The sequence below is a fragment of the Aquarana catesbeiana genome, linkage group LG07, assembly GCF_042186555.1.
Source record: "Aquarana catesbeiana isolate 2022-GZ linkage group LG07, ASM4218655v1, whole genome shotgun sequence".
Lineage (NCBI taxonomy): Eukaryota > Metazoa > Chordata > Amphibia > Anura > Ranidae > Aquarana > Aquarana catesbeiana.
Genome location: NC_133330.1, coordinates 38336572 through 38353229, shown reverse-complemented (window position 1 = coordinate 38353229; position 16658 = coordinate 38336572). Strand labels below are relative to the sequence as shown.

The 16658-nt window shown below is 44.7% G+C and overlaps 1 non-coding gene across 1 annotated transcript; it reads left to right on the top strand.

Moving 5' to 3' along the window:
- Positions 1 to 5855: 5855 nt before the first annotated feature.
- TRNAR-UCU (transfer RNA arginine (anticodon UCU)) lies at positions 5856 to 5927 on the top strand. Its single transcript has one exon. It is a non-coding gene; the product is annotated as a tRNA-Arg (tRNA).
- The last annotated feature ends 10731 nt before the right edge of the window (positions 5928 to 16658 follow it).

Below are 16658 nucleotides of genomic sequence, written 5' to 3'. Positions count from 1 at the left end.
AATTATAATGTAATAAAATGGAGAGAATTCTATACTGGATACATTTTTATTATTCAAATATAATCTCAGCTCACTCCTTCAACTGGCAGTTGGGCAGCAGGAGACATGAATCAGGTGTGTGGGAGGAATGCCTAGATCTCACTGGCTGCCTGATGTAACTGACAAACACTTGTGTCCCATCACCAGTTTTAATTATAAATGCCAAAGCAAAGTAATTCTTCCCATCATCATTCTGCTAATTAATAATTATCCCAGTATTTCTATATTTGGTTTTATTACATTAGCTATACAGAAGAGTTCTGTCACATAACCTGGGATTGCTTCTAACTGACAAATTTCAAATAAAAAAAAAAAAAAAAAACGACTGTCTTCATGTACACTGCTGCTGGCAAACGGACGTTTAGGATCAGTTGGGCGTTTTTTTCAGCTGCCCCTGAACTCTGCTCTGTTATCTTATGAGTACATGTACACGAGGGGGGCATTTATAGTCCTTTCTAAGCAGTTGAGTTTTGAAGCATTTTTTGGAAAGCAAAAAAAAATGCGATGTTCAGAGCTATTAGAAACGCCAAATGCCTGTAACAGCTTGTAATTGCGGTAACTTGTGTTTAGCTGCGATTCGTTTACAGGTGTTTGTGCGGCAAAGGGGACATTTTTTAAATGTCGGTTACTATCTGTCAAGGTTTTCAAACATCCCGTGTACATTAGGGGCCGGTTCACACCAGAGAAACGCAGTCCGGATGAGTTCCAGGTGCTTTTCTGCATGCATGTTTTTGATGTGTTTTTGATGCAGTCCAGTGCATTTTTTTCTCCCTTTTTATACTTAACCTTAACCCTTTCATGACTAAGATTATTTTTGACATTTGGTGTTTACAAGATAAAATCCGTATTTTTTGCTAGAAAATTACTTAGAGCCCCCAAACATTATATTTTTTAGCAGAGAATCTAGAGAATAAAATGGCGATTGTTGCAATATTTTATATCACACGGTATTTGTGCAGCGGTGTTTTAAACGCTATTTTTTGGGAAAAGGGACACTTTCATGAATTTAAAAAAAAAACAAACAGTAAAGTTAGCCCAATTTTTTTGTATAATGTGAAAGATGATGTTGGTAAATAGATACCAAACATGTCACGCTTTATAATTGCACGCACTTGTGGAATGGCGACAAACTACGGTACCTAAAAATCTCCATAGGTGACACTTTAAATTTGGGATGAGTGGCAGGCAACAAGCATTTTTATACGAAGGCCAACAAGAGTCATCCTTGTGTCCCTATCATGTCGAGTTTATTCATTGTCTCTGGCACAAGCGTTTTGAACTTTTCTCTCTATAATTTGATGTATAAAGAAAAATATATGAAATGTAGTTGAAAGTGCTAAATCTAAATTCCTCTCTTTTTTTTTTTTTTTTAAGATGTTTGCAGTATTTACTGCAGACAAGGCTCACACGGCAGGCCTGTCGATCATCACATTGGGATGCCGCCAAAAAGTGACATTCAAATTGAGACTGCACCAGAGTGCGACCGTGACATGGCCACTCCACCAGAGTGCGACCTCGACATGGCCACTCCACCAGAGTGCGACCGTGACATGGCCACTCCACCAGAGTGCGACCGTGACATGGCCACTCCACCAGAGTGCGACCGTGACATGGCCACTCCACCAGAGTGCGACCGTGACATGGCCACTCCACCAGAGAGCGACCGTGACATGGCCACTCCACCAGAGAGCGACCATGACATGGCCACTCCACCAGAGTGTGACCGTGACATGGCCACTCCACTAGAGTGTGACCGTGACATGGCCACTCCACCAGAGTGTGACCGTGACATGGCCACTCCACCAGAGTGTGACCTAGACATGGCCACGCCACCAGAGTGCGACCGTGACATGGCCACTCCACCAGAGTGCGACCGTGACATGGCCACTCCACCAGAGTGCGACCGTGACATGGCCACTCCACCAGAGTGTGACCGTGACATGGCCACTCCACCAGAGTGTGACCGTGACATGGCCACTCCACCAGAGTGTGACCTAGACATGGCCACGCCACCAGAGTTCTACCTAGACATGGCCACTCCACCAGAGTGCGACCGTGACATGATCACTCCACCAGAGTGTGACCATGACATGGCCACTCCACCAGAGTGTGACCTAGACATGGCCACGCCACCAGAGTTCTACCTAGACATGGCCAATCCACCAGAGTGCTACCGTGACATGATCACTCCACCAGAGTGCGACCGTGACATGGCCACTCCACCAGAGTGCGACCGTGACATGGCCACTCCACCAGAGTGCGACCGTGACATGGCCACTCCACCAGAGTGCGACCGTGACATGGCCACTCCACCAGAGTGCGACTTCCACATGGAGAATCCACCAGCATGCAACGTTCACGTTGAGACTCCACCAAAATTCCAGGGGAATGTCTCCAGTGAAGATAGGGGCAAGGTTACAAGAAAAGATAGGCGGATATTAGTGGTAGGGGATTCAGTTATTGGAAGGATACAGAGGGCGATCTGTCACAAAGATCGGAATCGCCGAACTGTATGTTGTTTACCGGGCGCTCGGGTTCGGAACATTGTAGATTGCATGGACAGACTGTTGGATGGGGCTGGAGTGGACCCAGCTGTCATGGTATATATCGGTACCAATGACAAAGTTCGAGAAAGATGGAGCGCCCTACAAAATGATTTCAGGGACTTAGGGGCTATATTGAAGAAAAGGTCCCCCAAGGCAATATTTTCAGAAATACTGCCTGTACCTCGAGCCACACCAGAGAGGCAGCAGGAGCTTATGGTACTTAACAAATGGCTGAGGAACTGGTGCAGCGAGGAGGGGTTTGGTTTCATGGAGAACTGGACTGACTTTTCGGGAAATTACCGGCTCTATAGCAGGGACGGACTGCACTTAAATGAGCAGGGTGCCGCTCTATTGGGAGAGAAGGTGACCAAAAAGCTAGAAGAAATTCAGGTTGATGCTCCACCAGAATGTGAAGCTCATATTGAGAACCCACCAGAATGTGAGACTCCACCAAAATGCCAGAGGAACATTGGGAACATCTCTTCCAGTGAAGATGAGCGCAAAGTTACAGCAAAGAACAGGAAGATACTGGTGGTAGGGGACTCAATAATTAGATGGACAGAGAGGGACATCTGTCACAAAGACTCTTGTTACCGAACAGTATGCTGTTTACCGGGTGCTTGTGTTCGGGACATTGCACATCGAATGGACAAATTGTTGGATGGGGCTGGGGAAAACCCAGCTGTCATGATACATATTGGAACCAACGACAATGTTAGAGGAAGATGGGACTCCCTAAAAAATGATTTCAGGGACTTAGGGACTATATTGAAGAAAAGGACCTCCAAGGCAGTATTTTCAGAAATACTGCCTGTACCTCGAGCCACACCAGAGAGGCAGCAGGAGCTTAGGGAGCTTAACATGTGGCTGAGGAACTATTGCAGAGAGGAGGGGTTTGGCTTCATGGCGAACTGGGCTGACTTTTCAGTCGGTTACCGTCTTTATAGCATTGATGGATTGCACCTAAATAGGAGGGGTGCAGCTTTTTTGGGAGTGAAGATGGCCAAAACGTTGGAAGAAATTTTAAACTAGGAGATGAGGAGGAGGGATCAGAAGATGATTTGCTAGTGAACATGGAGGGAGAAGATCTTCAAGTCAAGCCATCATCACCGGAGTCCACTACGTCATCACTGTCTTGAAAGATTCTCATCAGCTCCTTTCTTCAAGAGAGCAATACCACCAGCTATCTTTACCAACAAGAGTGCCACATTATCTCTTCTGCATAGTTCAAGTTTTGTGTGTGGGGATAGTGTTAGAAGACTCAGTGGAAAGTCTGAGGAACCCTCCCAGGGACCAGGTACGGCTTTACCAACACAGGTTCCTACACTGGTTGCGGCTGCAACTCCAGTAACCAGAGGGGATTCCCATCAGCCCTCTATTTCCCTTTCTGCAGCTTCTGAATCAAGAAGACTCAACAAAAAGTCTATGGAACCCTCCCAGGGACCAGGCACGGCTGCACCAATACAGGTTCCTACACTGGTGGCGGCTGCCACTCCAGCAACCGAAGAGTCTTCCCATCAGCCCTCCCAGGAACCCAGTACCTCTGTACCGACACAGGTCCCCACACCGGTGGCAGCTGCCACTTCAGTAAACAGAGGATCTTCCCATCAGCCCTCCCAGGGACCAGGTGTGGCTCGAAGAAACATCCATGACCTTTTGGCATCTGCCATCTCAGCTATCTTGAGGAAATGGTAATTGGCCCTCCCAGGGACCAGGTACGACTGTACCAAGACAGATCTCTGCACCAACGCTTCTACTGAGATCACCTAAAAGGTTATTCCAATTTTTCAGCCACATATTTTACACCTACTTTATATTTTTTACTTGTTCCCATTCACATAGCATAATTTTAAGAACATTGAAAAAATTGCTGATCACAATTAAAGCCGGAACCCCATGGAAAAAAAAAAAGCATGGCCTCCCAAAATCTAGACCCCCTCCTAAGCACACATCCTGACAGGCCAGGAAAGGGGGGGAGGGGGGTGGGCATACGCCACGCCCTCCTCTCCTCGCCCATACCAGACCACATGACCTCAGAATAAAGAGGTGCCTTGTCAGGGGGGAGGGGGGTCCCCCTTTTCAAGGTCCACTACCCATGTTGAGGGCACGTGGCCTGGTATGGCTCAGGAGTGGAGGGGGTGCACGCTCATCCCCCCCTTTCCTGACCTGCCAGGCTGCATGTTCGGCTGGGGTTCTGGTATCAGATTTGTAGGAGCCATGTTTTGTTTGTCATTTTTCACACGTGATTCCCTCTTTAAAGGTGAGCAGCAAACTTTACAATTTTTATTAAGTTTTATTCTGTGAATGAGAACATGTAACAGATATAAAAGTAGGCATTATCCCAATATGGCTGCAAAAGTGGAAATACCTTTTAGGTGAGCGTCAAAGAAGTAGCGCTGGTGCCCCATTCAAGTGGTCACCATTCAGACGCCAATAAAAACAGCAGAGGCCGGCCAGCAGACCTGAGCACAGTAGGTGGAGCTACTAGTGGTAGCAGCTCCACAGACAGGCAATCATAGAAAATGATGATGGACTATCAGGGCATCCTTGTTGCCCAATCCACCATACTGGGAATGGACTCTCTACCATCTATGAAGAGCCAGGCTTACACATTCAAGTGAGTTGTCCTGTCCCTGCCTGTCTACATTTCAGGTTACACTCATGGCTAGCTCATGTCCTCTTATATAAGACGGAGCTTATCCATGGAGTAGAGACACTATACAGACCAGAGGACATGTATTTGTCCCATTCCACACGAAGGACATCACCAATATTGGAGAAGTGACCACTACAACAGCTGAAGGACTCTGTAGCTCTAATTCACTCTACAAAAAGGATCTGCAGCTCTAGGTCACTTAAAGCGGAGTTCCGCCAAAATATTTTTTTAAAAGTCAGCAGCTACAAATACTGCAGCTGCTAACTTTTAAAAAATGCACACTTACCTCATTCAAAGGCCCTCCCTACAGGACAGAATATGAAAGATTCATAACACTACAATATGGACCTGTATCTCCAGTTCCTTTAGAAAATTTAAAGCCGAATGAGGAAGAGGATGAAAAGCAGAACTTCCCTTTATAGGTGAAGTTCTGCTTTAAGATTGGGCAGCACAGAGGCTTAGTAGTTAGTACTTCTGCCTTGCAGCACTGGGGTGTTTGGTTCATATCCTGACCAGGACACTGTCTGCATGGAGTCTGCATGTTCTCCCTGTGTTTGCGTGGGTTTCCTCCGGGTACTCCGGTTTCCTCCCACACTCCAAAGACATGCTACCTCGCGTTGGTGATGCAGTGGTAAGCATAGCTGCTTTCTAAGCAGCTGACCCGGGTTTGATTCCCGGCCAACGAATGAGGAAGAGGATGAAAAGCGGAACCTCCCTTTATAGGTGAAGTTCTGCTTTAAGATTGGGCAGCACAGAGGCTTAGTAGTTAGTACTTCTGCCTTGCAGCACTGGGGTGTTTGGTTCATATCCTGACCAGGACATTGTCTGTATGGAGTCTGCATGTTCTCCCTGTGTTTGCGTGGGTTTCCTCCGGGTACTCCGGTTTCCTCCCACACCCTAAAAACATGCTACCTCGCGTTGGTGGTGCAGTGGTAAGCATAGCTGATTTCCAAGCAGCTGACTCGGGTTCGATTCCCGGCCAACGCAATCTCACAAGATGACTGCCTCACCTGGTAAGTGTTACCCCCCCTCATAATAGCTGTATATACAATGTTCCCTCTACAGTACTGTGCAAAAGTTTTAGCCAGGTGTGAACAAATGCTGTAACCAAAGGGGCCATGTGATTCCTTCCTGGCTATGTCCTGGTTGGAGATCACTATGAACCTACCATAGGGGCCATGTGATCCTTTCCTGTCTATGAGAGCAAGTGTATGCACAATAACTCAGAAAATCCACGGGATCAGTTCTACACAAATAATGTATCAAAAGTCATTCAATGAATAAAAAGAAAGAAATGACAATCCATATGGCAAGCACAGACCAATGGTCTATGTATTACTAAAAATGGCGTGGAAGGGTAAAAACGTCCAGAAGGAGCAAGCAGGGCTGCCATCATGATGAGAAAGAAACCATATTCTCGAGTAATACTAGTAAAATACGACAGGTTCTATGTGGGAAATTTCAACAATTAGAAAGAGTCATTGAGACCACCAATCAACAATGGTGGGACAAATTCTTTCTAACCAAATATATTGATACCAAGATCTCCCCGAGGGGCCTTAGGGTCATGAAAGAATGTTCTTTTCTTGAAAATGACCACAAAATGGAATGGGCCGACATTTCTGCCTTTTGTACATCCAAGTGGATGAGCATTCTCATCCTATATAGAACATCCAGATTTGACAAACTCAAACAGGATGTACTTACACTTATTCAAGACATTATCGGCTACAATACGACCATCCCTCTCTCATGGCTAAATACCCTTAAGAAAAATACAAAAGCAGATGAAGATTCCTTATTGCGCATGAAGTTAGGTAAATTCAGACGCGATTTGGATGATTATAACTATGACAGGTGGAGAATGCATCCCAACTCTGAACGGCCAGTCTCCTTAGAACATAATTACATCTCCCAATCTTCTCCAGTCCCCACCCTTCCCCCTCCCTGTCCACCCATTCAGACTGGCTCCCCACGACCTTTAATGAGTCTTTCTGTGGCTCCTCCCACCTGGTCTCATAAAAGGAAGCCCACCAGAGGTTCGTGTCATCTTGATCCCCTTGTTCAGGCTAGAAAACAGCCCAACAACAAGAACAAAAGAGACACTCACTCGAATAACACATCCATCAATTCCAGTCTCATTTCTGCTTTGAATCAATTTTATAATAGACCACTCTCGACAGCACCCATTCATGTTTCAACCAATCACCCCCCCCCCCCCCCCCATTTTGGCAGCAATGGAAATTTCTTCCGTAGGTACAGAGGCTACAGTTTCCTCTGTTCCGAATCTTCCTTGTTCCAGCAAACATATGGATTCCTCTCTTCCCCCGGTTACTTCATCCCCTCCTTTTTTGGTGCTCAGTCCTCTTCTGGCAGCCTCCAGGAAAAGAAAGCTCATCGGAGAGGCTGCAGAGGGGGACGCAGCAAGAGGAAGTCCCAACGCACTGAAAATAAGGAAACTGTGAAGATTTTTAACTTATCTTCTTATGCTTTATCCAAAGCTGATACTTTATTGTTAAGTAGAGGCTTGAATTTTGCACCCCTCAACAAACCTAACCCTTTTTTATTATTTAAAGACCTCAATAGATACGTTCAGAATCTTACTTTAACCACTTGCTGACCGCCTCACGCCGATATACGTCGGCAGAATGGCACGGGCAGGCAGAATCACGTACCTATACGTGATCTGCCTCCCGCGGGCGGGGGGTCCGATCGGACCCCCCCGGTGCCCGAGGCGGTCGGCTTGTGACTGGGAGCGATGAGAGGTGAGGGGGAGACCATCCGTTCGTAGCCCCCCCTCGCGATCGCTCCCAGCGAATGAGAATCTTCCTTTGCTGCTGTATGCTAAACAGCAGCAAAGGAAATGATGTAATCTCTCCTCGGCTCGGTATTTTCCGTTCCGGCGCCAAGGAGAGAAAACATCACTGTGAGTGTAAAACACAAACACACTCAGTAGAACATGCCAGGCACACATTACACCCCCGATCGCCCCCCAATCACCCCTCCCCCCCCCTGTCACACTACTGCATGGTGTCAATTTGTGACAGTTACTGTGGTAGGACAGTTAGGGTTAGCCCCCTTTAGGTCTAGGATACCCCCCTAAGCCCCCTAATAAAGTTTTTTAACCCCTTGATCACCCCCTGTCGCCAGTGTCACTAAGCGATCATTTTTCTGATCGCTGTATTAGTGTCGCTGGTGACGCTAGTTAGGGAGCTAAATATTTAGGTTCGCCATCAGCGTTTTATAGCGACAGGGACCCCCATATACTATCTAATAAATGTTTTAACCCCATTGATTGCCCCCTAGTTAACCCTTTCACCACTGATCACCGTATAAGTGTTACGGGTGACGCTGGTTAGTTCGTTTATTTTTTATAGTGTCAGGGCACCCGCCGTTTATTACCGAATAAAGGTTTAGCCCCCTGATCGCCCGGCGGTGATATGCATCGCCCCAAGCAGCGTCAGATTAGCGCCAGTACCGCAACACCCACGCACGCAGCATACGCCTCCCTTAGTGGTATAGTATCTGTACGGATCAATATCTGATCCAATCAGATCTATAATAGCGTCCCCAGCAGTTTAGGGTTCCCAAAAACGCAGTGTTAGCTGGATCAGCCCAGATACCTGCTAGCACCTGCGTTTTGCCCCTCCGCCCGGCCCACCCCAACCCACCCAAGTGCAGTATCGATCGATCACTGTCACTTACAAAACACTAAACACATAACTGCAGCGTTCGCAGAGTCAGGCCTGATCCCTGCGATCGCTAACAGTTTTTTTTGTAGCGTTTTGGTGAACTGGCAAACACTAGCCCCAAGCAGCGTCAGGTTAGCGCCAGTACCGCTAACACCCACGCACGCACCGTACACCTCCCTTAGTGGTATAGTATCTGAACGGATCAATATCTGATCCGATCAGATCTATACTAGCGTTCCCAGCAGTTTAGGGTTCCCAAAAACGCAGTGTTAGCGTGATCAGCCCAGATGCCTGCTAGCACCTGCATTTTGCCCCTCCGCCCGGCCCAGCCCAGCCCACCTAAGTGCAGTATCGATCGATCACTGTCACTTACAAAACACTAAATGCATAACTGCAGCGTTCGCAGAGTCAGGCCTGATCCCTGCGATCGCTAACAGTTTTTTTGGTAGCGTTTTGGTGAACTGGCAAGCACCAGCCCCAGGCAGCGTCAGGTTAGCGCCAGTAACGCTAACACCCACGCACGCAGCGTACGCCTCCCTTAGTGGTATAGTATCTGAACGGATCAATATCTGATCCGATCAGATCTATACTAGCATCCCCAGCAGTTTAGGGTTCCCAAAAACGCAGCGTTAGCGGGATCAGCCCAAATACCTGCTAGCACCTACGTTTTGCCCCTCCGCCCGACCCAGCCCAGCCCACCCCACCCAAGTGCAGTATCGATCGATCACTGTCACTTACAAAACACTAACCACATAACTGCAGCGTTTGCAGAGTCAGGCCTGATCCCTGCAATCGCTAACAGTTTTTTTTGGTAGCGTTTTGGTGAACTGGCAAGCACCAACGGCCTAGTACACCCCGGTCGTAGTCAAACCAGCACTGCAGTAACACTTGGTGACATGGCGAGTCCCATAAGTGCAGTTCAAGCTGGCGAGGTGGCAAGCACAAGTAGTGTCCCGCTGCCACCAAGAAGAAGACAAACAGGCCGTCGTGCCCATAATGCCCTTCCTGCTGCATTCGCCAATCCTAATTGGGAACCCACCGCTTCTGCAGCGCCCGTACTTCCCCCATTCACATCCCGAACCAAATGCAGTCGGCTGCATGAGAGGCATTTTTATGTCCTCCCGAGTACCCCTACCCAACGAACCCCTCCCCAAAAAAGATGTCGTGTCTGCAGCAAGCGCGGATATAGGTGTGACACCCGCTATTATTGTCCCTCCTGTCCTGACAATCCTGGTTTTTGCATTGGTGAATGTTTTGAACGCTACCATACACTAGTTGAGTATTAGCGTAGGGTACAGCATTGCACAGACTAGGCACACTTTCACAGGGTCTCCCAAGATGCCATCGCATTTTGAGAGACCCGAACCTGGAACCGGTTACAGTTATAAAAGTTAGTTACAAAAAAGAGTGTAAAAAAAAAAAAAAAAAAAAACACAAACAAAAATATAAAATAAAAAAAAATAGTTGTCGTTTTATTGTTCTCTCTCTCTCTGTTCTCTCTCTATTGTTCTGCTCCTTTTTACTGTATTCTATTCTGCAGTGTTTTATTGTTATTATGTTTTATCATGTTTGCTTTTCAGGTATGCAATTTTTTATACTTTACCATTTACTCTGCTTTATTGTTAACCATTTTTTTGTCTTCAGGTACGCCATTCACGACTTTGAGTAGTTATACCAGAATGATGCCTGCAGGTTTAGGTATCATCTTGGTATCATTCTTTTCAGCCAGCGGTCGGCTTTCATGTAAAAGCAATCCTGTCAGCTAATTAGCCTCTAGACTGCTTTTACAAGCAGTGGGAGGGAATGTCCCCCCTCCCCTACCGTCTTCCGTGTTTTTCTCTGGCTCTCCTGTCTCAACAGGGAACCTGAGAATGCAGCCGGTGATTCAGCCAGCTGACCATAGAGCTGATCAGAGACCAGAGTGGCTCCAAACATCTCTATGGCCTAAGAAACTGGAAGCTACGAGCATTTTATGACTTAGATTTCGCCGGATGTAAACAGCGCCATTGGGAAATTGGGGAAGCATTTTATCACACCGATCTTGGTGTGGTCAGATGCTTTGAGGGCAGAGGAGAAATCTAGGGTCTAATAGACCCCAATTTTTTCAAAAAAGAGTACCTGTCATTACCTATTGCTATCATAGGGGATATTTACATTCCCTGAGATAACAATAAAAATGATTTAAAAAAAAAATGAAATGAAAAGTTTAAAAATAAGATAAAAAAGAAAAAAATAATAAAGAAAAAAAAAACAAAAAAAAAGCACCCCTGCCCCCCCCTGTTCTTGCGCTAAGGCGAACGCAAGCGTCGGTCTGGCGTCAAATGTAAACAGCAATTGCACCATGCATGTGAGGTATCACCGCGAAGGTCAGATCGAGGGCAGTAATTTTAGCAGTAGACCTCCTCTGTAAATCTAAAGTGGTAACCTGTAAAGGCTTTTAAAAATGTATTTATTTTGTTGCCACTGCGCGTTTGTGCGCAATTTTAAAGCATGTCATGTTTGGTATCCATGTACTCGGCCTAAGATCATCTTTTTTATGTCATCAAACATTTGGGCAATATAGTGTGTTTTAGTGCATTAAAATTTTAAAAAGTGTGTTTTTTCACCAAAAAATGCGTTTGAAAAATCACTGCGCAAATACTGTGTGAAAAAAAAATGAAACACCCACCATTTGAAGCTGTAGGGCATTTGCTTTAAAACAATATAATAATGTTTGGGGGTTCAAAGTAATTTTCTTGCAAAAAAAAATAATTTTTTCATGTAAACAAAAAGTGTCAGAAAGGGCTTTGTTTTCAAGTGGTTAGAAGAGTGGGTGATGTGTGACATAAGCTTCTAAATGTTGTGCATAAAATGCCAGGACAGTTCAAAACCCCCCCAAATGACCCCATTTTGGAAAGTAGACACCCCAAGCTATTTGCTGAGAGGCATGTCGAGTCCATGGAATATTTTATATTGTGACACAAGTTGCGGGAAAGAGACAAATTTATTTTTTTTTTTTTGCACAAAGTTGTCACTAAATGATATATTGCTCAAACATGCCATGGGAATATGTGAAATGACACCCCAAAATACATTTTGTTGCTTCTCCTGAGTATGGGGATACCACAAGTGTGAGACTTTTTTTCAGCCTAGCCTCGTACGGGAACCCGAAAACCAAGCACCGCCTTCAGGCTTTCTAAGGGCGTAAATTTTTCATTTCACTCTTCACTGCCTATCACAGTTTCGGAGGCCATGGAATGCCCAGGTGGCACAAAACCCCCCCAAATGACCCCATTTTGGAAAGTAGACACTCCAAGCTATTTGCTGGGAGGTATAGTGAGTATTTTGCAGACCTCACTTTTTGTCACAAAGTTTTGAAAATTGAAAAAAGAAAAAAAATTTTTTTTTTCTTGTCTTTCTTCATTTTCAAAAACAAATGAGAGCTGCAAAATACTCACCATGCCTCTCAGCAAATAGCTTGGGGTGTCTACTTTCCAAAATGGGGTCATTTGGGGGGGGGGGGTTGTGCCACCTGGGCATTCCATGGCCTCCGAAACTGTGATAGGCAGTGAAGAGTGAAATTAAAAATTTACACCCTTAGAAATCCTGAAGGCGGTGATTGGTTTTCGGGGCCCCGTACGCGGCTAGGCTCCTAAAAAGTCCCACACATGTGGTATCCCCAAACTCAGGAGAAGCAGCTAAATGTATTTTGGGGTGCAATTCCACATATGCCCATGGCCTGTGTGAGCAATATATCATTTAGTGACAACTTTGTGCAAAAAAAAAAATTTTTTAAAAATTGTCACTTTCCCGCATTTTGTGTCAAAATATAAAATATTCCATGGACTCAACTACTGATTACCAACAATACAGACCTGATCACAGATGTGGAAATGCGGGGCAATTTAGGTAACAGCGATCACAGGTCAATTAGTTTCAGTATAAATCACACAAATAGGAAACATAAAGGGAATACAAAGACACTGAATTTCAAAAGAGCCAACTTCCCTAAACTACAAACCTTGCTAAAAGGCATAAACTGGGATAAAATATTAGGAACAAAGAATACGGAGGAGAGATGGGTTTGCTTTAAGAGCATATTAAATAAGGGCATTAGCCAATGTATCCCATTGGGTAATAAATTTAAAAGAGCGAACAAAAGTCCTGGATGGCTTAACTCCAATGTAAAAATGCATATAAAAGCAAAGGAGAAGGCCTTCAAAAAATACAAGGTTGAGGGATCATCCTCAGCATTCAGACTTTATAAAGAATGCAACAGGAAATGTAAAGGTGCAATTAGGACAGCTAAGATAGAACATGAAAGACACATAGCGGAGGAGAGCAAAAAAAATCCCAAGAAATTCTTTAAATATGTAAACAGTAAAAAAGGGAGGACAGACCATATTGGCCCCATAAAGAATGAGGAAGGACATCTGGTTACAAAGGATGGGGAGATGGCGAAGGTATTGAATTTATTCTTCTCCTCAGTCTTCACTAGTGAATCGGGGGGCTTCAGTAACCAAAACTGCAGTGTTTATCCTCATGACACAACACAGGAAGCACCTCCATGGTTAACAGAGGACGGAATTAAAATTAGACTTGAGAAACTTAACATTAATAAATCACCGGGACCAGATGGTTTGCATCCGAGGGTACTTAGGGAACTCAGTCAAGTGATTGCCAGACCGTTGTTCCTAATTTTTACAGATAGTCTACTGACTGGAATGTTACCAGCTGATTGGAGAAAAGCCAATGTAGCACCTATATTTAAAAAGGGCCCAAAATACATCCCTGGGAATTACAGACCAGTTAGCCTAACATCGATAGTATGTAAACTCTTGGAGGGGATGATAAGGGCCTATATACAGGATTTTAGTAATACGAACGATATCATTAGCAGTAATCAGCATGGATTCATGAAGAATCGTTCTTGCCAAACCAATCTATTAACCTTCTATGAGGAGGTGAGTTGCCATCTAGATAAAGGAAGGCCTGTAGACGTGGTGTATCTGGATTTTGCAAAAGCATTTGACACAGTTCCTCATAAACGTTTACTGTACAAAATAAGGTTCGTTGGCATGGACCATAGGGTGAGTACATGGATTGAAAACTGGCTACAAGCGCGAGTTCAGAGGGTGGTGATAAATGGGGAGTACTCAGAATGGTCAGGGGTGGGTAGTGGGGTTCCCCAGGGTTCTGTGCTGGGACCAATCCTATTTAATTTGTTCATAAACGATCTGGAGGATGGGATAAACAGTTCAATCTCTGTATTTGCAGACGATACTAAGCTAAGCAGGGCAATAACTTCTCCGCAGGACGTGGAAACCTTGCAAAAAGACCTGAACAAATTAATGGGGTGGGCGACTACATGGCAAATGAGGTTCAATGAAGAAAAATGTAAAATAATGCATTTGGGTGGCAAAAATATGAATGCAATCTATACACTGGGGGGAGAACCTCTGGGGGAATCTAGGATGGAAAAGGACCTGGGGGTCCTAGTAGATGATAGGCTCAGCAATGGCAGGCAATGCCAAGCTGCTGCTAACAAAGCAAACAGAATATTGGCATGCATTAAAAGGGGGATCAACTCCAGAGATAAAACGATAATTCTCCCGCTCTAGAAGACTCTGGTCCGGCCGCACCTAGAGTATGCGGTCCAGTTCTGGGCACCAGTCCTCAGGAAGGATGTACTGGAAATGGAGCGAGTACAAAGAAGGGCAACAAAGCTAATAAAGGGTCTGGAGGATCTTAGTTATGAGGAAAGTTTGCGAGCACTGAACTTATTCTCTCTGGAGAAGAGACGCTTGAGAGGGGATATGATTTCAATTTACAAATACCGGACTGGTGACCCCACAATAGGGATAAAACTTTTTCGCAGAAGAGAGTTTACCAAGACTCGTGGCCACTCATTAAAATTAGAAGAAAAGAGGTTTAACCTTATACTACGTAGAGGGTTCTTTACTGTAAGAGCGGCAAGGATGTGGAATTCCCTTCCACAGGCGGTGGTCTCAGCGGGGAGCATTGATAGCTTCAAGAAACTATTAGATAAGCACCTGAATGACCACAACATACAGGGATATACAATGCAATACTGACACATAACCACACACATAGGTTGGACTTGATGGACTTGTGTCTTTTTTCAACCTCACCTACTATGTAACTATGTAACTATGTAACATGCCTCAAAGCAAATAGCTTGGGGTGTCTACTTTCCAAAATGGGGTCATTTGGGGGGGGGGGGGGGTTTATGCCATCTGGGCATTTTATGGCCTTCAAAACTGTGATAGGTAGTGAGGAGTAGAATCAAAAATTTATGCCCTTAGAAATCCTAAAGGCAGTGATTGGTTTTCGGGGCCCCGTACGTGGCTAGGCTCCCAAAAAGTCCCACACATGTTGTGTCCCCGTACTCAGGAGAAGCAGCTGAATATATTTTGGGGTGCAATTCCACATATGCCCATGGCCTGTGTGATCAATATATCATTTAGTGACAACTTTTTGTAATTTTTTTTTTTTGTCATTATTCAATCACTTGGGACAAAAAAAATTAATATTCAATGGGCTCAACATGCCTCTCAGCAATTTCCTTGGGGTGTCTACTTTCCAAAATGGGGTCATTTGTGGGAGTTTTGTACTGCCCTGCCATTTTAGCACCTCAAGAAATGACATAGGCAGTCATAAATTAAAGGCTGTGTAAATTCCAGAAAATGTACCCTAGTTTGTAGGCGCTATAACTTTTGCGCTATAACTTTTGAGCAAACCAATAAATATACACTTATTGACATTTGTTTTACCAATGACATGTGGCCCAAATACATTTTGGCCTAAATGTATGACTAAAATTTAGTTGGATTTTTTTTATAACAAAAAGTAGAAAATATCATTTTTTTTCAAAATTTTCGGTCTTTTTCCGTTTATAGCGCAAAAAATAAAAACGGCAGAGGTGATCAAATACCATCAAAAGAAAGCTCTATTTGTGGGAAGAAAAGGACGCAAATTTTGTTTGGGTACAGCATTGCATAACCGCGCAATTAGCAGTTAAAGCGACGCAGTGCCAAATTGTAAAAAGTGCTCTGGTCAGGAAGGGGATAAATCCTTCCGGGGCTGAAGTGGTTAAAACGCTACTACCACTCAAAAGAGAATAAGAATATACAGGCCAATTCTATTCTACCCACATCATCCCCCTCCCCCTCATTGGACACTTTTTCATTTGATGTCGGTCCAGTGGACTGTGATAGGCAGTGAAGAGTGAAATTAAAAATTTACACCCTTAGAAATCCTGAAGGCGGTGATTGGTTTTCGGGGCCCCGTACGCGGCTAGGCTCCTAAAAAGTCCCACACATGTGGTATCCCCAAACTCAGGAGAAGCAGCTAAATGTATTTTGGGGTGCAATTCCACATATGCCCATGGCCTGTGTGAGCAATATATCATTTAGTGACAACTTTGTGCAAAAAAAAAATTTTTACAAATTGTCACTTTCCCGCATTTTGTGTCAAAATATAAAATATTCCATGGACTCAACTACTGATTACCAACAATACAGACCTGATCACGGATGTGGAAATGCGGGGCAATTTAGGTAACAGCGATCACAGGTCAATTAGTTTCAGTATAAATCACACAAATAGGAAACATAAAGGGAATACAAAGACACTGAATTTCAAAAGAGCCAACTTCCCTAAACTACAAACCTTGCTAAAAGGCATAAACTGGGATAAAATATTAGGAACAAAGAATACGGAGGA